The 25,610-nt window shown below is 46.3% G+C and overlaps 1 protein-coding gene across 5 annotated transcripts in view; it reads left to right on the forward strand.

The window, feature by feature from the left end:
• The first annotated feature begins 13,814 nt into the window (after window positions 1-13,814).
• The window catches only part of Sema5b (semaphorin 5B), a 117,431-nt gene continuing 105,635 nt past the window's right edge, over window positions 13,815-25,610 (forward strand). For 2 of the 5 annotated variants that reach the window (XM_040270270.2, XM_078044117.1), the window contains exon 1: window positions 13,815-14,377. The gene's annotated coding sequence lies outside the window, so the exon portion shown is untranslated. The remainder of the gene's footprint in view (window positions 14,378-25,610) is intronic. The other 3 variants (XM_040270272.2, XM_040270271.2, XM_005338889.4) reach the window with 3 other exon arrangements.

Below are 25,610 nucleotides of genomic sequence, written 5' to 3' on the forward strand. Positions count from 1 at the left end.
TTATTAAAAAAAAAATCTTTGCCAATAGACAACAATGGTGTTTTGTTTTCATTTATATTTCTTTAATTACTGATGGAATTAAATCATAGGCACTGTATGTGTGTATGATGATAGAATTAACACAGAGCTCCTACTACGCGCCAGGTACTTACACTAACTCATTTAAACCTCTCATGGATCCTAGGCTGTAGGTACTACCATTATTCTCATTTGGCAGATGGGGCTTAAATTTTAACTTATAAAACTGATCACTAGTTAATTTATTAGTTTTAACTGAATTGATATATTTTAAATGAATTAAAATGACTAAGAAATACTGAATGTTATCGCGTGTACTTGAAAGTGACTAGAATACATTTCTTGCATCAAGACAAGCAGAGTGATAATAATTGATAAATTCAGTTGCCCAAGGTCACCCTGCTGATCGGCCTGGCTCAGGAGGGCTCCTTTTAGACTGTTCTCCATTCCTGCTTTGATCGTTCAACTCTGCTCTGTTTCCTCTCCCTGTTGCTATTCCTTTCTCTCCTTACCCGCCTTCTTGTGCTCTTCATGTTTCCAGGGAGCGCTTTGAGCTTACTGTGTCCCTCCTGGTCAGTTCACCATATACCTATGTTGAACATTGTGACATTTTTTAGCACATAACAAATGCTGTGTTGGGGTGTTAAGAGACAAACACAACCCTGGGTTCTATTTATGTCCATTAGGATATAATCTTCTACTAGGCAGATTTATGAGTTACATGTGTGGAGTACATCACAGTTTCTCAGGCAGGCTCACAATTCCGCCATTGTTCTTGTTCTCAGAGAGGTCAAAGACTTACCCAAGGTCACACAGCTGAGATGTGGTGGAAGGAGAAAGAGGATATAAGGATTTCTGGCACACAAATCAACCAATATCCATGTGAACTCTGCCTTTATGGGGCAGAGGGGTACTAGAGATTGAACCCAGGGGCACTTTACCACTGAGCTACATCCCCAGCTCATTTTATTTTATTTTTTTTTTTGAGACAGGGTCTCACTAAAATGCTTAGGGCTTAACTAAGTTGCTGAGGCTGGCCTCAAACTTGCAATCCTCCTGCCTCAGCATCCTGAGCTGCTGGGGTTATAGGTGTGCACCACCATGCCTGGCTCTGCCTACCTTTTATTTTTTTTTATTTTTTTATTTTTTATTTTTGAGATAGTGAGAGAGGGGAGAGAGAGAGAGAGAGAGAATTTTTAATATTTATTTTTTAGTTCCTCGGTGGACACAACATCTTTGTTGGTATGTGGTGCTGAGGATCGAACCCGGGCCGCACGCATGCCAGGCATGGCGCGCTACCGCTTGAGCCACATCCCCAGCCCCTACCTTTTATTTTTACTGTTTTTTATTGCTGCTCCATGTTCAGGGGCTACTTGTCATTAGAAACAGTCTTCACCTCCATCTGAGGGCTCTTTCTGCAGCTTACAGCTCCTGGGAGGATGGTCTCTGGTTAATTGAGGTGTTACTATAGCAACGGCAACAATAAAAATCAGAATGGCAGGTACAGATTTCACACCCACAGACTCAGGTGTGCAAACATGTAACTTCATTTTCTTACAACTCAAGTTAATTTCTGACCCCAGGCTTCAACTCTGCTTTTGGAAGAAATGTATAATCTAGTCTTTTTCAAGTACACTTTAAAATTCAGTATTTCCTCAGCCATTTTTTTTATATTTAAAATGTATCAATTCAGAGCCAGGCATGGTAATGCATGCCTGTAATCCCAGCGGCTTGGGAGGCTGAGGCAGAAAGATTGCAAGTTCAAAGCCAGCCTCAGCAACACAGCGAGACCCTGTCTCTGAATAAAACATAAAGCTGTCATATGTAACAAATTAGAATTAAAAAGAACCCCTATAAATTGGAAAAAAAAATCAACTTGTGCAAGTTAAATCTGCCCAGCTTTTTGTTTAAAAAAGGGTAGGGGCTGGGATGTGGTTCAACCTCTGGTACCAAAAAACAAAATAATATCCATTCAGGATGATTTTTCCTCATCTGATCTCCTGGAGGAAGATGGAGTTCTGAGGTGCATGGTGGTGTCTGTCTGGAGGCCTTGTGGTTGGGCTGGGCTGGGTTAATGTACGATCCTCCCTTGAATGGAGACCACGTTGTCCTGTTGGTGCTGTGTCCCTGAGTTTAATCACGTCCCACTACAGACGGATGCTGCGTGATCCCCTCATCCCAACTGAGATCCTCTGGCTCTCTGCCTTAGTTCGCTTTCTCATCCCACTCACAAGAACTAGCTGTACCTCCTAGTATCTAGAAATTTAGGAGGTTTCTCTCTCCTTGCCTTAAGCCAGAATGAGATGGGAAGATGAAAAAAAAAAAAGAAGAAGAAGAAGAAAAGAACTCAGTGGTTAAGATCTCAAATACCATTCTATTATATCAGTACAATTTGCCTCCTTCAAAGCAATGGTATTTTTCATTTCCAAGTTTATATCTATCAGCATACCTCTTTTGTTACTTTTTCACCAAGTTTCTACTTTTTTAGATTGATCAAAGAAACGCTGAGAACTCTGCCTTACCCAGGAAATTCCACAGATGTACATTTTTGGCCTCCCTCCCTAATGTGCTAACCTGTGACACATTCATCCACTGCCAATCATCCCCGCTCTGCCCAGACATGCCCTTGGGACCTGTGGCTCTGTTCCCCTGGACAAAATCAGCCTCCAGCCAGCCTCACTTTTCAGCCTTTCCATTGGATCACATGAACCCAGCAACCTGGTTGATACCTTTCTTTTTCTTTTCTTTTCTTTTCTTTCCTTTTTCTACATAGATGTCTGCTTTTTTACACATTTTTTTTACTTGCTTCAAACCCTTTATTGGAAATAGATAAGGTCTCAAGTAAAATTGTAATAAATAACACTGTTGTAGCCCTTTTCAGTTTCAAGGACTAGAACTACCCCATTATTCCAGAGGTGGATACACTATGGTCTCCAAATTGCTTTCATTTTGAATAAAGTTCCTTGTGTGAAGCCTTTGATGTCTCCTCCTGCTTCTTTCTCAGGCAAAAGAAAGAAAATAATGGTGTTGAGTCATCTGGGATATCCCAGGCTCTTTGCTGGACACCTTTCTTTCTGTCATCTCAGTGCATCCCAGAGGCACAGGGTCCCAGCTGGAACTTGAGCCAACTACACCCTAAGGTTCAGACAAGCCTAGCTGGAAGTTGCAGGGGAAATGGGAGGACAAGGATACAGGAATTGGTGTGAGGCGCCTTTGAAAAACCTGAGCTGGAAGAGAAAATTCACCTGGAAATGAGGAATTTTCCATTAGTTCATTCAACTCGTCTTTATGGACCATTTGTAATGTACTCACCACTGTGTTAGGAACAGGATTAACACAACTGAGAAATTCAAGGGCAAAGGAGCCAGTTTTGGAGCACAGGGAGAATTCCCAGTGCAGCAGGGAAAGCGTGTCACTAATCATCCTCTCACTGTGACCATAGTCCTACAGCAGGACAGCTGCTGCCCAGAGTGAAGGAACACCACGAGTTGCTTTCATTCCATTTTTAAGAGACGATTTAAAAGAACAGTCAGAGGAAAATTGAAGCCAGTGGTTTTGTATCCTGCAAAACAATGCCCTCTCTCCAAACAGGAGGACGCTTGAGGTAGAGGTATTGTTGGACACCAGGAGGAAACTCAGATGAGGCATTAGTAGTCTGAGGGCATTAACTCAAACAACCAAGGCAACGAGGGCCAAGCAAGGGCAGCTGCTAGGACTTGGCTGAGGTATACGCTGGGGCTTGCAAAGACTGACAGGATTTTGAAGAATACTGTGATCCTCTCCATGCTAAGAGGGTACAGCCCAAGAAATACAACTTTGTGACTTTTGCCAAGTGCCTACTTTTACCCCCAGGCAAGAGCCGTCTAGGGAGGGTTCAGGTACTTCTAGTGAGCTCAGAGGAGATAAGACACTTGCTCTGTGAGGCTCATTGATTCAGTAATGGTCTTTCTCCAAGGACCTCCCAGACTCCATCCACCACATGGTGTGGTAAAAATGCCTGGGGATTCCCAGCTCTGCTCTGCTGATAACACAGGCAGCCCCTGGACAAATAAATTTATCCCCTCAAGCTCCATTTTTGCATGCTTTCAAGGAAGGGGCTGGACTAAAGGAACTACAACCTTCTATGAATCTTGGACTCCTTTCACCCCTTCCCTCCACCTCTCTTTACCTATCCCAGCAAATCCCCTTCCTGTTCTCCCTCAGCTCTTTCAGTCTAGCCACACCTGTTTTCTCACTGTCCCTGATGCAGAGCACGCATCTTCATGCCTGACCCCTGGGCAATTCTCCCTAGGGACTTGTGGTCAGACATGGTCATTGTTTGGAGGGAGGTACCCACAGCCTTCCCCCATGTTGACCTTCAATGTGGACATATGCCAGCCTCCCTGGGCATCCCTTGACCTCTCCGACATTAATCTGTCCAGACCCTTTGTGAATTCATTTATATTTCCCTCCTGTACGACATCTTGGAGTAATGTGCTCCAGGAGTTTATTACCCATTTCTTTTATTTGTCCTAACTGTTCCTTGATCATCTTCCCCTCCAGCGAGCATTTAGGTTGAGTGAGTCCTTGTTCACCTTCTCCTGGTTATTGATGAGTTTACTGATTTCCATTGTGTTCTGTTCTCGTCTGGAGCATTCTAACTTTTACAGCCTGTCTTCCCTCGGCCACCCCAGGTTGTTCATTCTCTCTTCCTTCTCCAGTGTCAGAACATCAGAGGTTCAGTGACCAGAACTCACCACAAATCAATGAAGGGCGGAGGGACCATGTTGAAGGAAATGGAGGGGGCATTTGCTAACACCTGATGTGTTTTCTTGGCCTTTGGAGCAAAGCAATACTTCAAACTCATGTATTGGAAAAGAAAATGCTTCCAGGAGCCCTTTTATAGAGACATTAGTCACAGGGTTTGGATTTGTTTATTTATTTATTTATTTTGGGTACCAGGGATTGAACCCAGGGGTGCTTAATCATTGAGCCACATCCCTAGCTCCTCCCTTTTTTACAAATATTTTATTTAGAGACAGGGTCTCACTGAGTTGCTAAGTGCCTCCCTAATCTGGCTTTGAACTTGCGATCCTCCTGCCTCAGCCTCCTGAGTTGCTAGGATTTCAGGCGTGCACCACTGGGGCCCAGCTGGATTTGTTTAGTTTTCAGCATATTTGCACATGCTGTGATTTAATGTATCTGCCCACTTTCTGCAGATTTATACCAACTCAATTGATAACCACAATAATTAATATTTAGTGATCTTTAAAATGCACTAGGTACTGTGTTAAATGTTCTACTTACAGTTATCTCTCTTAACACTCTCCTACACCCAATGAGTAGGGACTTTTAGTACCCAGTTTTGAAAACAAGAATAACTTGACCATCACACGCTGGCAAATGGCAGAGCCTCACTATAAACCCAGTCTGAGATTTTCAGGCTTGATGTTCTATGGGGTCATCTCCAGTTGTGGGTTAGAATCACCTGGGAACGTTGGAAAACCTACCAAGGCCCTGGGCCCCATCTAGGGCACTTAAATTTCACTGGAGGCAGGGGTGGGTATCTCTAAAAGCTGCTGCAGATGATTCTAACCACGAAGGTTAAGGGTCACTGCTGGGGCTGTGGGGGTGCCTCCTTCTCTCAGAGACTGAGAGCTTATTTCTACTGAGTCCGGAAGAATGCATTTGGAGTCATCTGCAGTGTGAAGGTTTATCATGAGAACTTCCCCTTCTGAATATTTACAGAGGAGTAAATCAGACCAGTCTTGGCACAGATTCTTGTTTGGCTGTCATTGTGGAAAATAATCTACATAAAATTTACCATGTTAACCATTTTTTAAAATGTGCTTTTTATTTTATTTTTTTTAAAAAACAGAGTTTCACTAAATTGCCCCAAATGACCTCAGACTCATAATCCTCTTGCCTCAGCTTCCCCAGTAGCTGGGATTACAGATGTGAGCCAACAGACCCTGCTAAAAATGTACTTTACAATATCTAAACTGGGTCATTCTATATCTGTTGGTTTCTTTCTTTCTTGTGGTGCAATATCCTGACATAAAATTTACTGTCTTGATGATTTTTAAGTGCACCGTTCAGGGTGGCAGTTAGTATATTCATATTGTATAACCATCATGCCATCTATCTTCAAAACATTTTTGTCATCCCAAACTCAAACTCTTTTTTTTAAAAAAAATATTTATTTTTAAGTTTTAGGTAGACACAATATCTTTATTTTACATTTATGTGGTGCTGAGGATCGAACCCAGCGCCTTATGCATGCTAGGCAAGCACTCTACCACTGAGCCACAACCCCAGCCCCCCAAACTCAAACTCTTAACTGGTAAACACTAGTCTCCTCATTTCCCCCAGTTTCTGGGAGTGTGACCTTTCCAAATATATCATATAAGTGGAAGTATACAGGATTTGCTCTGTGGGTCTCTTTCACTTAGCCCCTTGGTATTATAGTATGGCTCAGAATGTCCTGCCTTTTTAAGGCTATTATTCCATCAGATGACTACACTACATCATGTTAATTGATTTTTTGGGGTAGTGCTAAGGATTAAACTGGGGACCTTTCGTGTGCTAAGCAAGTGTTCTACCACTGAGCTACAACTCCTGCTCCTTGCATTGATTCTTAAAGAGAGAGTTTGAACAGTGAACCATCTGGAGAAACCAAATGTCTAAGCCATTTCCTAATCTTGATAAAAGAGGCATCATTCCCTTTACCCTATGGTGACTTGAACTTGCAAAAGACCTTTCCTAGAAAACTTTGTCAAAAACCCTTTACAAGTCCAAGTAGATTCTAGATGTTGCCCTTTCTTTACTTTCTCAAAGAATGCCACCAAATGCCTCTTCTCCCTCCCCAGTGCCTGCCCACAACTACAACTTCTTGGTGGCCAGGGTAATTCTCCAAAAAGCCTTCCTGGGCCCAGCCCTGGGGCTCTTTCTCTCCTGAATTTGCCTGGCACAGCCCCTCTGGCGTTCACCTGCTGCTTCCTTCTTGCATGCACCTCACATTCCCAGGAGAATGATCATCCCTTAAACATTGCTTATCCTTTACTGCATCCTCTCAGCCTTGGCACAGAACTGAGCAAAAAATGGGTGCAGAATTCTTAGTTCATTGAAAGGAAGGAGCCTGCCGCCTCCCCACAGATCAAGGCTTTGTGGCTAACATCTGAGATCCAAGCTGCTGAAGAATTGCAGGGATGGGTTAGGGGCACCTCCCATTGCCCTTCACTGCCTGGACTCAGGGAAGAACCAGCCCTGAGGCAAAGTGACAGGGGGTGCATGCTCTCTTCCAGGCCTTCCCTTACCATCCACTGCTTTTCTGAGCATCTGTGTCCTCCTAGCCTTTCTATTCTCACCCATCTCAGTTTCCTTGCCTGTGATGCAATTAATCCCTTAGGCTGTGCCTCATGCAACAAAGGTAGATAATAGAGTTCATTGTTTTGTCCTTTCTGTCCCCTGTAGGTGTGCAGTAGTTGCTGGTGCTGTCCTAAGCCTTCTAACTGGTCTCCCTTGCTCCAATCCCCCAATTACCTGCATCTCGCATGTCAACTTCTTGCCCCAAACCTCAAACTGCCCTTGCTTGTCCTGTGGAAAAGTCTAAACCCTTCTGTTGTATTCAAGGCCCCTGCTCATGGTCCAGCACCATCCCTACCATGTCCCTCTGTGTGTCTAATCAATAAACAATGTAATGAATGCTTCTTTCCTGGGCCAGGGGTCTAGGTGTTTTGTATGGTTCTGGGATAGTGGCATGCTCAAGAGATCATTTAGAGGCCATGACTGCTTCATGCCTGCTCAGGTGCTGCTCATTTATGGTCTAGGTAAAGCATTTTGCCATCCTGCTGTTTCCCCACTGTGAGGTTTGGGGCTATGGAACACCAGGGAGACACATGCTGATCGGGACAATAGAGTCTTCAGGACCTCTCGGTCACTCGGGTGGGTTTCTCCTCCCCTCAGTAGGAGGCTCTCCTTCTGATTCCCCCTGTCCCCTGTCAAGGGTTCTGTTCCTGGTTGGCACCTCTAAGGACAAGCCCATGACCCTCCTTGATTACAGGCCTAGGATCCTCATCTTAATGGAATGCCTCATTTGGGGGACACTGCCTTAGGTGGCTTTGGCCAACACTCACCCTGCCCTGATCTTGCTCAGGATCTCTGTGACCTCCCAATGGTCCTGGGAGATAATCACAAACATACATCTCTTGTTTGACCACACCTTATGTTCCTCTCTGGGTCCAAACATCCTGAGAGTAACCCTTGCCCCTTGGCTTGGAGCTGAGCACTTGATTTGGCCTTTTATCCTGCTCATCTGCCAGGAAGCCTGGTGTCCTCCCTAAACCAGCTGTGCCTCTCCCCAGCCTTCGGATCTGCACACCCCTCCCAACCTGCACTTCCTCCTGGCTTATCCTAGTCCAAATCTGACAGCCTATGCCAAGGCAGCAGGAAAGAGGAAGGGAGAGAGGCGCCTGGGAGGGCCTGGGGAGAGATGTGATACTCTGGGTGTCAATCCAAGGGCAAGCTACAAAGCCAGCCTTCCTCCTTCCTCACCACAGCCTCCACTTAGATGTGGAAATGGGGTGTGAAGACTCCAGGATGAGCCATGGGTGGAGGGCTAGGTTTTCAAAGGTAACTAACTCTTCATGACATGGAGACGTGGAGGGCTGATGTGAGTTGGTGAATTGTGACTGTGTTGTACTGTAATGTCCTTCTTCTACTAAAAAAGGTTTGTAAGTGCTATTATAGATGATAACTAACAATCAATAGGCAAGAATAATTTGATATGGAAAACCCGACTTTAAGCCCCAGCTCTGAAAGCAACCAATTACCCCACTGAGCCTCCGTTTATCCTATCTCTTTGGGTTCAGTGACTGCTCCTCAGCTGCAGTTCCCACAAGGGGGACAAGGCAGGCAAGAAAGAGAAAGAGCCCAGTTTTATTGGGGAGAAGCCATTCAAATGAGGCAGGGGTCAGGTTTCAGGGGGGTTGAATCTGGCTCCGTGATGTCTTTCTGTCTGCAGGTTGACTGACATCTTGGAAGGTCACGCCCATCTCATGTGCCCTGTGATGATCAAAGGCAGAGTGAGCGAAAGGGGCACTTACATGCACAGCCCAGAGAGAGCTGCATGGTCAGTCCAGTCTACTCTGTGCGCTCAAGATGCTCACAGCTCACACACAGCCCAGGGCTGGCTCGCCATATCTCCACATTCCCATCGCTCAAAGCTAGGGGAGCACTCAGCTCCTATATGGCAGCTCCCCACAATTGTGGGCTTCTTTTGCTCATCTTTTCTTCTGTGGGCTGAGGTTGGAGCAACGAGCAAAGCAGGGAGACTCTGCTTTCATGAAATTTATGTTTTGGGGAGGGGAGACAATATGTACAATGTCAAGTGGTGATTGTGACAAATGTTTGTCATTTTTTAAAAGATGATAATGGATCTCTGAAGAACTCTACTGGAGCAGACTGAAGTGAGGAAATGACCCATGTGGACACTTGGCCAAGGAGATTTCCAAACAGAGAGAACATGCAAATGCCCTTAGATAAGAACCTCAGGTCTTTGAGAAGCAGATGTGGCTAGAGAGGTGTAGGGGAAGGTAAAGAGGGTAGGAGAGGATGTCTGAAAGGGCCTTGTGGGGCTGGTAAGGACCTGGGTTTATCTCCAGAGAACTGGAAAGCCAGGTGAAGTTTCTGAGCAGAGGAGTCACAGGATCTGACCTAAGAGGCTTCTACATAGAGAAAATTCTGTAAGTGAACATCCACGTGAGAAAAGAGAGTGGTTTGAATTGGGGTGCTGGTGGAGTAGGTGGAGGAAAGAGATCAGATTCTGAAAACATGTCAAAAGTAGAGGCAATGGGATTTATTGATGGGTTAGATGGGTGGGGGGTACAGAATGACTCCAAGACTTTGGAGAACGGAGTTTTTATTTACTAGGATAGAGAAGTCTGACAGGATGCTGGTTTGGGAAAGAAAATCAGAAACTAAATGCTGAGCAGGTTAACTATGAGAAGCCCACTGGATGTTCACCTAGCAGAGGGGCAGGCCATTGTAACCATCTGGATTTTAAAGAAAGAGGTCGGAACTGCAGACACAAACATGGCCATCATCGGCACAGAGATAGGGCTTACAGCCAGGTGACCAGGCAAAATCATCTAGGGCTTCAGTGTAGCTCTCTCCTTCACATGGGTGTGAAGGTCAAAGAGATAGCATATGGAAGACACTTCGGTCAACTCTCAAGTGCTCCACATACGGAAAGGACTAAATGCATAAATAAGGCAAAGAGTGTCATGGAGGGCAAGATTTAAAGAAGTATCTGCTTGTAGAGTCAGAATCATAGAATGCTTATTGTTCAATCCCTTTCATTTTATCCATGAGGAACCAAGGTTGGAGAGGCTAAGAGGTTTGTTCAAGGTCACTGACCGCTGCTTGGTAGCTCAGCTATCCCAGAAGGAGAAGCCCTAACCGCTGGTGCAGGACTCCTTTGGCCACACCACTTACCTGCTCACGTTCACTGCTTCATCTCTCTCTGAATCTGTTAACCAGGGCCAAGTCATTCTTCAAACAGAAATCTAATTATATCGCCTTGTGCTTTTACACATGCTATTTCCTCTGCCTGGAATACTCTGCTTCCTCCCACTTCTCTGTCTGGCAAATTCCTGCCCCATCTTTCATTCCCGGCTAGAATAGCCCTTTCCAGTGAAGACTTCTCTGCCCTGCCAGCCAGTCACTGGCCTTCCCTGTGCCCACAGGGTGCCCATCCTGTGGTGGTCCTTGCACTCGCTATGGTTCTGTCCGCCTTCCCTGCCTGCCTGTGGGGCCCTATGACCTCTCCACCTAGCATGGTGAATGGCACTCAGCTGTTCGTGAAGGAAGGAAGGAAGGTCTCTCACATTAGTTGGGGACAATGGCAAAGCTGTCATTCAGTGACACTTGAGTTCCTCTGACCTGAGAATGCTTTTGGGTCACAAAGTGACATTGACTTCTAGGGTGGGAATTTGCTTTTTTTTTTTTTTTTTTGCCATCCCCAGGCACAATGAGCAGGCATTCTGGGAGCAGGAAACTATGTGGACATTATAAGTGATTGCTGCCTTTTTGTTTTCAGTTCTCTATCAGCATACGACCAGCTGTTGTTTGCCTTTTGCTGCAAGGCAAGATTTGTGCTTGTGTCTGGGCTATGCACAGGCATGTGTATACACACACACACACACACACACACACACACAAACACTGATGTCTCCTCAGAGAGGCTGCACACTTGTTTTACAGAGTAGCTTGATCACCCTGAAAACTCCCTTGGGTGGGAGGGGGGGGAGACAGCTTGGCCCCCCCTGTGGATTTGATAATTTGTACTACTTAACCCCTTGGAAATTTAGTTCAAGGTAAGTTTGAAATTTCTAGGTCAAGAGTGAATTCTAAGAAGTCCATCCTACCTTCTGTATTCCCTACTTTTTAGCTTGTTTGTTTTAGATAATTCTGTATTATTATTATATTTACATTCTGCTTAATTAACAGTGTTTGGGGAGGAGGAGAATTGCTCCTAATAGCAGTAATTATTGTACAGGTTATTGCAAGGTCTAAAGAAGGTGGCAGAAGCTGCTGGTGAAGAGATCAATGCTCTCAATTCTGTTTCAAGTAAATGATTCAGAGATTCTAACCAGACTGGTTTTGCCAAATGCCAGGGAATGCCTGGAGGAGGTGGTAAGCCAGACTCAAGAGAAAATGTCCCTTCCTGAGTTCTCTTGTATTGAGAGCCCTTGAGTAATCACTGTTAATCAATACAATACAGTAGGATGCAATTAGGATTAATTAGCCCAGTGTTGCAAGCTGCCCAGCTCCTCAGTCTGTGTCTCTCTGAATGTCTCCTCTTCTTGGCTCCTACTTTCCTTCAAAAAGAAGTTTCCCTTCCCAGAGTTCCCAGGACCAGTGTCCTCTTTTCCTGTGCTAAGGCCCTTCCCCCCACTCATTTGTAAGGTGGTGAGGGACAGTCAGGAAAGGGCACAAAGTGATGGTGGAAAGGGAAGGGAGAGAAAATAATGGAAACATGGTGGGAAGAGAGAAGGATGATGAGAGACTGTGTGGAGGATGGAGGAAATTTTGAATGCCTTTCAAGAGAGCTGCAGCAGCGGACAGAATCACCCAGAAGGCATTTGTCTACTCTCCCAAAAGAGAAGGCTCATTCCCTGTCTCTGCAATATAAGGAATGCTGTCATGTTTTGGTTTTAATTAAAAGGTATCTCTATATTACATACATTTCTGTATTTGCAGTGGCAAAATCAATCCTTAGGTTATGGGGATAGGTGAGTGCCTGCTGGGGGGCAGCACTCACAGCTTGAAAGGGGTTCAGAGTGGGCATCAGGAGACCTGCCCATCCTAGCGGATTCTGAAGAATCCAGAGCTTCTGTTCTCCAGATCTCTATGTCTTTGTCTGTACCATGATAAGTTTAGCCTCCATCCTGTACATTGATTGTTCCAAGTTGATTTCTGCACCAATATTAGATGCATGGGCTCCAGGACATGATCCTTTTCTTCCTTTTTTCTTCTTCTCTGCCTCTCTCTCTTTCTGATCAGAATGGGTTTTACATTTGTAAAATGTACATTTTACATTCTGCACATTACGAGTTTCAGCATTTCCGTTGCCCTAGAAAGTCTTTATCTCTGAGATCTTGCACTGTTTCTCTTTTTTTACAGAACCTTACAAATGCCTTTCTTGGATTCTGAGTACAGCCTTTCTGTCCTATCATTCTGGCCAAACTACTCCTGTCTTGGTTGGGAGTTGGGAGTGGCAGAGAGGGGGTGCTTCCCCGGGGGCTCTTACTGTTTCCATTCTTCTGCCTTATCTGGGATTTCCATTACTCAGAATTTTGTCAAGTAAAATGCTTCTCCTGGACCTTGTTCTAATTCTTTAATTTCTATAAAACTCTAGAAAGTCTCCTAGTGTTTTCCTTCCTCCAGCTTATTTATTTTTATTTCACAGTTCTCTTTTAGACTCACACTTCTGATTTTAATATTTCAGATCCTTTGTTTTTTCTCTTCATTTTCTTAGGTCACCTTTTTTTTTTTTTTTTTTTTTTTTTAAATTTTAAAATACCTTTTTTGTTCAGCAGAGGGCTCCCTTCCCGTCGCTCCTGCAGCCCGGGCAACTAGGATTTGAAGCTTGTTCCTTAGGACTTAGCCTCCCGCCTCCTAGCCATCAGAAACACTAGATCACTTAAACTTGTAAACAATTCCTCCTCGCCCGGTGTGATTGCGCTGAAGCTTCCCACCTCGGCGGAGAACACTCCATAGCCTCCGCCGATCGCTCAATCCTTGGGTGCCCTCCCAATGTTCCTAACGTTATTTTACTCCCTGGATCCCCTGCTTGTTCTTCACCATTGTGTAGGGTGCATACCACCAACCCCGATTTACAACCGAGGAAACTGAGGCTTGGAGAGGTTCTCTCAAGGTCGTACGCCTTGCAAGGTTAGCCAGCATCCGCCCAGTTCAGGCTTTCCAGTCCAGTCCAGCAGTTTAGCCTCACTCCCCGCCACCGCAGTTTAAAACGGACCTCCCTCGTTTTGTACGCGGTTTCTTCCTCCTTCGAATCCACAGGCAGGAAGATCGTTCCCTACCTAATAGGGCTAGGAAATTGGGGAGCACGGGGTTAGTGTGTGTGTATGTGACTGGGGGAGAGCTTGTCTCTCAGGCCCAAGACTTGGGGTGGGCAGGCCGCGCTGACGCTCTACGAGGAAGCCAGGTTCGAGATCAGAGAGACCAAAGGCGCCAAGGCGGGATGTAGCAAAAGGTGCTGGGGGAGGACCTCGGTCTGGGACTAAGGATGCAGACTGGGGAGGAGAGGCTTCTGTCCACCCTCCTGGTCGCACACACTGGACAGGTCAGGGGCAGGGATCCGGGCTAGGGGACATGGGGACGCAGGGCGCCCCCTTGCGCTCTCCCTTGCGACTCAGGGCTGGCGGGTGAAGCGCCAGCCGCCGCAGGTCCTCTACAACCCCCTCCTCCTTTTCTCCCCTCCTTCACTCCCCTCCCTCCCAACTCCTCCCCCACCGCCTCTCCCTCCCTCCTTCTGCTCCCTAGATCTCCTCCTCCCCGCTCTCTCCGGCGCGCCGGGTCTGGAGCTAGTTGGAGCGCGGGGGTTGGTGCCAGAGCCCAGCTCCGCGGAGCCGGGCGGGTCGGCCGCGCATCCAGCGGTTGCTGGAGGAGTCCAAGCGCAGCGGGCGCGGCCCGGGTCCGGACTGCACCGGAGCGCTGAACCAAGGGCCAGGGACCCTTCCTGCGCGGCCGCCCCATTCCCAGACGGGCCGCCAGCCCCCCGGCTCGCCGCCACCTCTCGGAGCAATCAGGACCAGAGAACCGCGGGGAATCCAGCACCTGCGCGTGCAGCCAGGAGGTGAGTCCCTGGAGCCCTGGGCGCTTTCTCCGCACGGGCTGGGGCTGCAAGTTGCAAACTTCAGCAACTCGGGTGGGTAGAGGAGTGGGGCCGAGGGACGCTGGCAAGTTGGAGGCAGATGGGGGAGGGTGCAGCGGAGGACAGGGGTCCACCGGATTCCGCGTCGCGGGCTGCTATCTCGGCTTGGGCTCCCTCAGCGATGCTGCGTTCCTGTCTCCCGCCGGCTCCGCGTCCCCGTTCCACTGGGCCCTCTTTGAGCTGCAATCGGTGCGTCTGGGCTGCCGCCGCGTTGGGGGCCCGGGCCTGGAGGAGGGGACCGACGAGTGCAAGGCTGGGAGGGAGCCGGGCAGAGACGCTGAGACTGGCGCGGAGATGGAGGCTCTGAGAAGGCTGGCGAGTAAACGTGGTGGAGGGAGAGTGCGGGCGGCGAGGCGCGTGGGAACGCGTGGCCCGCCCAGGGTGTGAAATCTCCCGCTCCGGGACGTCTCCGTTTCGCAGCCGCGGCAGAGAGTGGGGGCCCCCACCCGATTCTTCTCAGGCCCCCTTTAGGACACCCCAGCCCTGACTGGGCCCCAGGGAGCCCCAACTCTGCCCGCCAGGCCTTAGATGGAGGGCTCCGGGGGCCCTTCGCTCCCGCCTCGGCGGGTGGAGAGGGGTGGAGAGGGGTGCGGCGGCGGGAACCTGGGACGCGAACGGCGATTTCCCGATTTATTTTTCTCATGGTAATTTGTCTTTGTGGTTGGGGCTGCCCATTCACTTTCCGCTCACGTCGTGCCGGAGATCCAGAGCGGAGGGAGGGAGCGGGGGGCGCTCGGGCACAGGGAGGGATGGAGACTGGAGAGGGGATCTGGGACCGGAGCTGGGAGGGCGGCAGCGAGCCGAGAGGGAAGTGGTCGTTCGAACCGCGGAGGAAGAAGGCGAGGCTTGAGAGGATCGGCCACAAACTTTAAACAATCAGGAGGACCACCTGAAGCGCCATTCTTCCCACCTTCTTCTCTCCCTACCCGGTCTTTGGGTCATTTCTCTTCGTCGCGCCGGTCAGGAGTGGGCCCCGAGTTTGGATGAGGATAGGTGACCGTTGGTCTCTGCCTCCACCCCTGTGGTCCTCTCCAGGCTTCCCGTGGGGAGTGGGGTGAAGGCCGGCGGAGCGCAGAAGGGGCAGCCCACCCGCAGGATGCCCTCCTTTCCGACCAACCAAATGGGATTGGAGGTTGGAAGCTTGCCTAGACCCCACCACAATCCCACGTACTCTGACCCCAATCCCAATCTTTCCCCTCCAAACCCTAGCTAATCCAGCCTCTTTTCATTTTTCTCAGCCCCCACCGCTTCCCATTTGGGCCTCATTCTGCTCCTCATTCTGTCGTGTCTGCTCCATGGCCCTCTCCACTGCCCTCCCAGTCCCCACTTCCTCTCATCTTTTAGCCTATCCCCATTTAGTCTTCTCTGTTACCCTCCCCGCCTTTCTTCTTGACATTTAGAAGTGGCCTCTCACCCTTTGTGAGCCAGGATAGATGACCTTGAGGAAGGGGCAGAGGGGAACTTGAGCCCAAGAACTGGACCTCACAACTAGGAAAAAAAGAAACAGCATTGAACAACCCCCCCCCCCCAAATCTAGGTTCCCAGGAGGAGGTGGGGGGATAAGATATCAAGGAGAGAGAGGGAACTTGCCATTGGGTCACTCAGAGGGCAGTGTAAAGCACTGAAAACCGGTCTGGGTCTTGGGGGAGGGTCTTAGGAGGTGGGACTGCCTCTTTTTGCCAGGAGGGAAAATAAGGAAAGGTGTATATATGGGGGCTATGAGTGAGTGTGTGAGTGTGTGAGTGTGTGTGTGTGTGTGGGGGGCATATCAACAACTAATACCGCCAATTTCAGAAGGAATGGCAGATCTTCTATCTTTTCCCTTTCTGGGAATGAATGCTAGAGCCTTCCTCCTCCACAACTGAAAATGGCCACCATTGTCACTGTGGACCTCAAGCATTTTTTAAGCAAGTTACTGTGTGCAATGCACCATTTTAGGAGCTGGTAGATACAAAGAGGAACAGGGCTGAGCCCCTGCCCAGCAAGCTCCCTAATTTATCAGTTTGATCCCATGATTCTTGTGTGTGTTTGGGGAGGAGAAGGTGGACATGGGCAGTGCAAGACAGCTAGGCTTGTTGCCAAATGATGACCTTAGGAGGACTTGGGAGAGGACTGGCTAAAGAAAGCTTCATGACTCAGGTGGGACAGAGCTGAGCTTGTTGGCTCTGTCCTGAGGGAGAGGAGCCAGAACCCTCCTCCCACCACTGTCTGTTACAGGGAGGGTGAGACAGCAGAAGGGCTGGATGAAGAGCAGTTCCTACATCACTAGAGGCAGACTAGAAAGGCAGAGGAGACCAGAGGTCCAGCCTGGCTCCATGGGTTGCCACCTCTCCATTGGGATTATGGGAACTTCAGCAGCTTCCCTGTCATAGGGTGAACCTCCTGACTTGTTTGAAACCTTTCCATTAGTCACTTCTTATGAGATTTAAGGCTGGAGGAAGGCTTGGAGATTGTCCATGTTGAGGGAATGGCAAACTCAGATCTAGAGTGCAGGAAGGTAACAGTGTGTTGATCAAGGAAGCAGAGGAGCTTGGTCTTCAAAGTCAATGAGTGTTCAGAGTCAGTCTGGACAAATGAAATGATCTGAACAAAACCAATTTATAGCCCTTGAATAGTCCCTATATTTATAATCAAGAAATTAAGATTCTAATATATGAATAATCTATTTTGTACCTGTATTTTATACATATATTTACTTGTACTTTGGGGATTGATTGGAATATCCTCATCCTGGTCCTGCCTCTCGCCTATTGGATCCCCCTGCTGATCCTCACCCTCAAGGCCCACCAGGATTCTTCTGAGAGATGATGATTTCCTGAGTTCAGGGAGCATCTTGTACAAATCTGAGCATTTCACATCCACAAACACAGGGTTCCAGATATAGAGCCAAGACTGGAACTCAGGTCTTCTGTCCACTTTCCCACTAGGAATTCAGTGATACCAACCAATTTTATTCTTCACAGAAAGGAAGAAATCCAACTGAATTTCTGTTTCCCCTAATGTAGCAAATCCTTATTCAGGGGTTGGATGAGAAAAGACTGGAAGATCCCATTGGTTGTTCAGGGATCCCAAGGAACATCCAGAAAGCCCTGAGTCCTGACTGTGGGTCTAAAAAGGGAAGGGAATCCCCAGGAAGGGGATAGAGAATTGGCAAACATGATGGAAGCTCAGCCTAATAGAGATGAATGTTGCTAGATGGAGTATGTCCATTTGGGAAGAAGATGATATTGGGTCTGATTATTTGGAACATTGACCATGACACATTTGTCCTTAGAGTTGGTCACCCTCCCATATCCGAACAAGGAAAGTCAATGAGACAGAAACCTAGATCACTATGAATTAGTCAACCAATTCACTACTTTCGTTGAGATTTGAGGTGATAAAGGGGACACAGAAGGCAAAAGGACAAGAACCCTGATGAGAAGTGCAGGTTACTTTGTTATATTGCCATAGAGGACTCAGGGCTGTGTTCTGGTGCACTATCCCCACCCTGCCACAGAAGCCAGATGTTCCCCATGATCCTCAAGTGTTGGTTTTGTCATTGCCTGGATAATACATGGTAGATGAGACCAATGGTGGCAATATGGTCACATACATGTTCTTTATTTTCTGAGTACCTATGTGAAAGGCACTGTGCTAGGAGCTGTGAATACAATAGTAAGCAAAGCATGTCTCTGATCTTCCTATGTGAAGGTCAATTAGCCAGACTAGGAGGACATACTTACCAACATTGCCTTGACATCTGTGATGGAATTTGTGTGTGTGTGTGTGTGTGTGCGCGCGCACGCGCTTTCCGTATAGATTTGTGTGAGTGATCTGATAGCTAATGTGGTCTTATCCAAAGCACTTGTGGTCTGGGTGTAGGACTGAGAAAGCTAGGATCCAATTTCCAAATTTGTTGGTTCCTAAGTTCCAAATTTCCTTTCCATGCTTCAGTTGTGAAGGGGCTGAACACCTCCCTCATAACTTTTTTTTTTTTTTTCTGGTGCTGGGGATTGAACCCAGGGTCTTTGTATGTAAGGTAAGCACTCTACCAACTGAGCCATTTTATGGCCCCAACCTCCCTCATACCTATGTTGTAGACAAAGGTAAAGCCAGGCATCTGGAGGTCTGGGGATGACAACTATTAGGAGGAAGTATTGGTATATACCTCATGGTCTGAACTCCAGTGGGTCCTGAGACCATCCTTTACCTTATACAATTACCTTGATCACTAGCCTGTCTTCATTTCTCTATGAAGGAGTGGCATATGTGTTAGAGATAGTTACTTGTACTGAATGAATTTTCTGTAATTTTAGATATTTGAGTTTAGCCATCACTAAGTTGGTCTTAAATTTATGACAGTGCTTAATTAACTTGATCTTAAATGTATGACAAGAGACAAGGCAAGTGTCTTGACTAATGGAGTTGCATCAAATTGTCCAGTCTGAGCCTTCTTTTGTAGCTTGTATGTGCAGTACCTGGATTTCACTGACATTATGCTCTCCTCTTCAGATCTCCCTCTCTATGGCTTTGCTTTAAAGACATCTGCTTAGCTGTGGAATTGATTCTCTAATGAGCGATCTGGAAAGGAATCGTGTATGCCACCCTGTGTCTCAGAGAGTCTCCTCCAAGACTCTCCTTCTGAGGAATTCTTCTTCTAACTGGATTGAAGGCTAGAAAGTGGCAGGAAGAACTTTCAGTTAAAGCAGAGTTTTGAAAGGAAAGGGAAGGGAGGGAGCCAAGTGTTCTGTGGCTCTGCCATGTCACTTCCCTTCCCTTCTGTTTTAGTATTTTGCTTTCCTGGGCATGAACGTTGCAAACCAAGTCTTGCAGGATGCATGCTTTAATCCTGATATGAGTGTGTGTCTATGCATGCACGTGCATGTGTTTGTGTATGTGTTGCACTGATAAAAAATTACTAGACTTTTTTTAGAGTGGAAAAAAAAGAGAGAGAAGATGATTTTCTGTCCACTTTGCTGCTGGACACCTTGGGGAAAGTAGGACAGACCATTGGGCTGAACACTGGGATTGGCAGAGTCTCTTCCTCTGCTGTAGGACAAGGATATTGTTGGGTTCTCCCTGAGTGCTTGAAAACCTTTAGAGGCAACCCTGCATATGCCGAGACCCACCATGACACAGCCCTCATTGATCTGCCTTTAATAAGGACAACTTAATCAGACTTGCACATGGAACTCGTTTGAATTTGAAGCCCTGTCAATATTTTCAGAATACCTTTGCATTTGAACCAGGAGTATGTCTGACTGGCATCTTCTGTGATGGGAAAGGGTTGGTTCTTGGAGGATAGCTAGTGACCATCTGTTCTGCCCATCCCCTGAGGATCAAACACAAGGATATAAGTTTCAAGTACTGAAGGAGAAGGCTGGGTTTGCCTTGAGGGAGGCTTCCCCACTTGAACATTTCTGCCAAACCATCGGATTCCTCAGCTATAAAAAAGCAGTGATGAACCCCAAGCCCTTTCTGGCCCTTGCGTCACTGATTTTGGATGGAGATTGAAGTTGCCTCTTGATTTTCCAGGAGTGATTCATTTGCTTTTTTGATGTGGATTATTTGTAGGGAATATTTAGTTTTAGGCTAATTTCTAGCCCCTCTGTTGGTAAACAGTTTGAATGCCAGTCACTGAATCTTCACGAAGTACCTTGTCCTTGTCACCTAAGTCTGAAGCAGATGTCATTTTGGAAGGTAAGTTTGCTGTGTGTTGAGGTGTATGTGTGTGTATGAATATGCATGTGTACACAGATGCGATGCATTGCAAAGATGTGCACTATGGTTTGATCATTGGATTATCTGCAGACTGTTCCTTTGCCAGAGCAGACACAAGGCCACCAGGGAGGTGACTGCAAGGAAATGGCTTGTGAGGTACAGTTGAGATGCATTCCTACTTGTAAGCCCCATGGGTCTACCTGAGCAAAGCTCCCTCCCTGCTGCTGAAGCCATTATCCTGAAGGCCCCCCCAGGATCCCTTCCATAAGGTGTACAAAAGAGCTGAGTTGGCTCTTAATTATTCAGGGATGGATGGATCCAGTGTATTAAGCACCCAACCCAGACCTCTTCTTTGCCTTCTTTTGGTGCCTTGAGTAATTTTATATCTGAAGTGAGAAGCTGGGAGATCTTATCATTTAATACGGACTTTGTTTCTAATAGCTTGTTCCCTCTGCTTCTCTTCCCACAAGGTGCCTGGGGGAAACTAGGAGCCCTTCAAGAGGCCTCATCCGCCCAAAGCAGACTACTTTTAAGATCCACACATTCATTGGTCTGTTGGCTGGTGTGTGTTTCTACTCAGAAGCAGGACAGCAGAGGAAAATACCACTAGCTCTTACGTATTCAGGGTCAAGTCCCTGTAGATTTCCCAGGATCCTGCTTTTCTTTCCTTCTGTCTTTCACAGAGCCTGTACTTTCAGCTGATGGAGTCAGCTGGAACCCTAGGTCAGGAGTCTGTGAGTGCAGAGCAGTGTACTTGTGGCAAAAGCTCCCCAACAGGCCAGATCTAAGGAGTATTTCTGTTGTCCCCCAAGGCTAAGGGTAATTTTCCTGCATAGAGCAGGTGCCTCACTTTCAGCATCACTCCACCTTGTAAAGCGAGTCTTCCTGTGCTGGGTCCAGTGTAGAGAGAAGACTGTGTACCTGATGAGCAGCCTCCAATATACCTCTGAATACAGGTAAATGTGGCTTGGTCCAGCTCAACACTAAATTCACTCATTCCCATAAGAATCACCTATAGATTTTTTAAAAATAGACATGATATTCGCATCCTAGACCTTAATTAAGTCAGAATCCTGAGGGCAAAGCCTGGGCACTAGTATTTTTGGCACTTCTGATATTGAACCCTGGTTGAAAGCCACTGGCCTAATCTTTGCCTGGGTTCCACCTGGCCTCACGCCCATGGCATGCAGAATCTTTTAGCCCTCAGCCCCTCAAAGCAGCCAGGTCCTTTCTCATCCATTCCTCTATAGCTCCTGGCATTCAGATCATAGCTACGGTTTGTGTTCCTGTTCTGAATTTAATGACTTTTTATTACAAACTGATATGGGAGCTTCTAGTATAATTTTCGGGCCATTTTTTCTTAGAAAAGCATTTATTAAAATAACGGACATTCATATTCAACACTTCAGTATATTTCTTTCTGGATAGGTGTGACTAAACTGTGATCGTACTATCTGGGCTATTTTGTAACTAGCCTTTTTCATTTAACAACATGTTGTGATAATTTCCCTATGTGTTTGAAAATGGACTTTTTAATGGTTGCCTGTATTCCATCACACCATGTGCCATAATTTATTTAACAGACCCCCCGTGGTTGGACATTTAGATTGCAAGCCATTTTTCACCGTTATAAATAATGCTGCAGTGAACATCCTTGTACATAAATCTTTGTGCCTATTGATGATTGTTTCCTCAGAAGAGATTTCTTGAAATGGAATATTTATGCTTCTTTCTAACATGGACCATTAAAACCGTTTTTGACTGAATTTCTATAGAAATAATATTAAAATTTTTTTTTTTTTTTTAATTCAGAGCCGAGAAACAAACTCTTCATTGGACTTCTCTGAGGCTTCAGGCTGACTGCTTTGCCCGGTCTGACTTAAGGTCAGACCTCCTTCCTAGGCTCCCCCCAAGGTCAGCTCCACATAATGCTGCCTTACCCCACCTTACTCTCAGTCTCTCCTGCCCCTGACCTCCAGCATCCCTGGTTCTTCCTTTCCCTTCTCAGCCCTTTCCTCTTGACATCTCCAGCCTTTGACCTATCAGGACTCAGCACCTTGAAGCTGTTGTTTTCACAATACCATTATTTCCTGAGCTGTTATGACGTGCTAAACTTTTTATATGCATTATCTCTTTTGATGCTGTCTGCCTTATGTACTCTTATTATTTTTGCCTCTACTTTTTTCCATGAGACAGCTGAAACCTTGAGAGATAAAACAGTTTGTTCAAGGTCACACAGCTAATAAACAGTAGATATGGGATTTAAACCCAGAGCCTGCACACATAACTACTACATATATATATTCTCCATCCTCTTGGGTATCTCTTGGCTTGTGGCATCAACAGGTTTTTCACAAATGTTCCACCAGCATCCCGTGGACATATGTTGTACCTCCCTCCAGCAGAAGAGGAGTGGTTCTCAAATATGAATGGCAGGAGAGCAGAGTTGCTATTTATCAATGTCCCCCTTTCTTTTTTACTTCCTCAATTATATCCTTGTCCCCTTTTCCCAAAAACTCATACTAGATAACATTTCTTGCTTGCTCCCCTGACCAGCTGCCAAGATTCCAGCATACCTTGCAGCTGAGCAGGTCCAAGTGATGACATATCTCTATTACAGCTTCCCTAGCTAGTCAGAAGAATTTGGATGCTGCTCTCCCAGTATGGATTATAAAGCTGTCAGGGAGAGATGCTGCAGTAATGATGGGGGATAGGCAGCCTGGCTTCTGTTAGAAGTCAAATACTGTTTAAAGTACAGGGTTGGATATATTCTTGCATTCTTGCCTCTGTACCATTGTCATTGCTGAGGAGGTCGATAAATGGCAACCCAAACTGTCATCTGGATTTGATGCTGACCATGACCAAGAACTAGGCAGTTATGTGACAGAACACTCAGCTGAAAGAAAACGCATCAGCCTGGCATTTATAATGACCAAGGAAAGAAATGACATGCCCAGAGACCTTCCTAAGACTGTAGGACATCTGACTTGGGGAAGAACGACCGTATGATTTAGAGATTCCAAAAGGGAAAATGGTTTGTAGCAGGTGAGCTTCCAAAAAATTAAACTTCACATTTTTATACATAACTTGGATGAAACTGGAGTAAGCGAGCTTATCAAATTTGTTGGTGACAAGGCCATGATGGGCAGCTTCTATAAAAGACAGAAGAAAGATTCAAAAATGATCTCAACAGACTGGAATGCTGGGTTTAAACTAACAAGATGAAATTTAACAGGGGCAGATGGAAAGTCGCATTTAGATTGCAGAAATTAATTACTCAAGTTCTTGAGGGGGTTGGGGGTGGGGGCAGACCTGATTTGGCTGAGAGCCTGAGAAAAAGATCTGAGGGGGTTTAATTGTGCACAGGCTTCACAGGAGCCCGCAAGGTGATGGAGTTGCTCCAGACAACGATGTCTTAGATGGCACTAAGAGAAATGCAAATCCCAGATTGGATTTTCCCTGGTCATTCTGTACTCATTTCTAGACATAGATTTTAGAAAAGACCCTGAGCAACTCGAGTGTTGTCAGTGGAGGGTACGCAGCAACTGGACAGGATTGGAAAATCCAGCCACAGTAGGTTTGATAAAAAGAGGGCTTTTGTCTAGAGTGGGGGTGGGTGGAATGCTTGGGGTTTTGGTTGAAAGTGACTGACTGCAGAAGAAGCAGAACTTCCTGTAGAAGAGAACATAGCTCATCAGTCCAGGAGAACCAGAAGACCCTAAAATGGAAAGGACAGAAGCTGGATCTTTTAGAATAAGCCAGATGAGTTCAAGTGAAGCAAACCAAACATCTATTCCAGCACTGGATGGCACAATTTAATCTGTTAAAGCCATTAATTTAAAGTTTTGCCCAGATGCAGTGATGCATGCCTATAATTCCAGCAACACAGGAGGCTGAGGAAGGAGGACTGCAAGTTTAAAGCCAGCCTCAGTAACATATTGAGACCCTAAGCAATTTAGTGAGACCCTGTCTCAAAATAAAGTATAAAAAGAGCTGGGGATGTGGTTCAGTGGTTTGAGTGTCCCTGGGTTCAATCTCTGGTAAAAAAGAAAGAAAGAAAGGTTTTGGGATCAAAACATCTCGTGGTGGGCTCTAAAAGGGTAAGAAGCTTGGGTCGAGTCAAGCAGAAATGTGTATGGACCCTTCTTGGAGCTGTCTGGTGCTCGAGTCACCTGTACAAGTCCCTACTGAGTGGCCAGAAGGTGAAATCTTGAGTACTTCAGAGACAGCTCATCTCCCCACAGAGGTGGCCCGTTAGATTTTTGGGCAACAATGCCTGATAGTTCTGGCCATCCTTTGAAGTCTGTTTCTCCCCTATGGGCTCCATCTTTTCTGCTTACGGTTCTTTCTAGAAAACCCAGTTCCTCTTCTGTTCTTCCCATTTCTTTCCCACTTCTGTTGGTCCTCCTCTGGATCATCTCTTTATCTCTGGGCACAGGACACTGAGATCCTCCTATTTGTCTCAAATTGAGGTTGTTAGGACCACGTCAGGCCCTGCAGGTGAGGCCTGTCTAGCACACCCTTAAGGGTCCAAGTCCCACACCTTCTATTCAGTCAGCTCCAATTCTGACCTGGCTGTTTGGGCAGCCATGGGGCACTGCTGACTTTTCTTGACCTTTTGACCAACCAATTCTCCCAGTCTCTTTAACATAAGCTGTCACTCAATCTCATCTTCCCAAATGTGTCTTTGAGCTTGAATAAGTTTTCTAGGGCTGACATAACAAAGTGCCACAAACTGGGTGGCCTGATGTGTTGTCTCACAAGCTTAGAGGCTGGGAGTTTGAGATGAAGGTATTGGCAGGGTTGTTTCCTTCTGAGAAATATGATGAAGTCTATTCTGTGCCTCTTCGCCAGCATCTGGTGGTTTGCTGGCAGTCTTGGCATTCCTTGGCTTAGGAAGCATCAAACTAATTTCTGCCTTTATCATCACATGGTGTTTTCCTGTGTTTACTTCTAAATTTACCTTTTTATAAAGACAGCAGTCTTACAGGGTCAGGAGCCCACCTCTCTCTAGTATAATTTCATCTAACTCTATCTGCAACAATCCTATTTCCAAATAAGCCCACATTCTGAAGTATTGGGAGTTAAAACTTAGTATACGAGTTTACTTTATTTCATTTTAAATATGTATTTGTTTTAGTTGTAAATGTACCTTTGTTTTATTTATTTATATGTGGTGATGAGACTCAAACCCAGGGCCCTACTACACATGCTACGCAAGTGCTCCACCACTGAGCCACAACCCCAGTCTCGTAGTATATGAGTTTAAGATATAGTTCCTCCTATAATAGTGTTGTAGTTTTTTGGTATCCTGTTTGGAACTTTACAGTGTTTTCCTCAATTCGTTTTCTCTTATTTCAGTTCAGTCCATCTGTCCAGCTAACTGAGACATTTCAGAACCTGTGTTTTATTCAGCTTTTTCACTCCATGACTGAAAGACCTGACCAGAACA

Source organism: Ictidomys tridecemlineatus, chromosome 3 (assembly GCF_052094955.1).
Source record: "Ictidomys tridecemlineatus isolate mIctTri1 chromosome 3, mIctTri1.hap1, whole genome shotgun sequence".
Lineage (NCBI taxonomy): Eukaryota > Metazoa > Chordata > Mammalia > Rodentia > Sciuridae > Ictidomys > Ictidomys tridecemlineatus.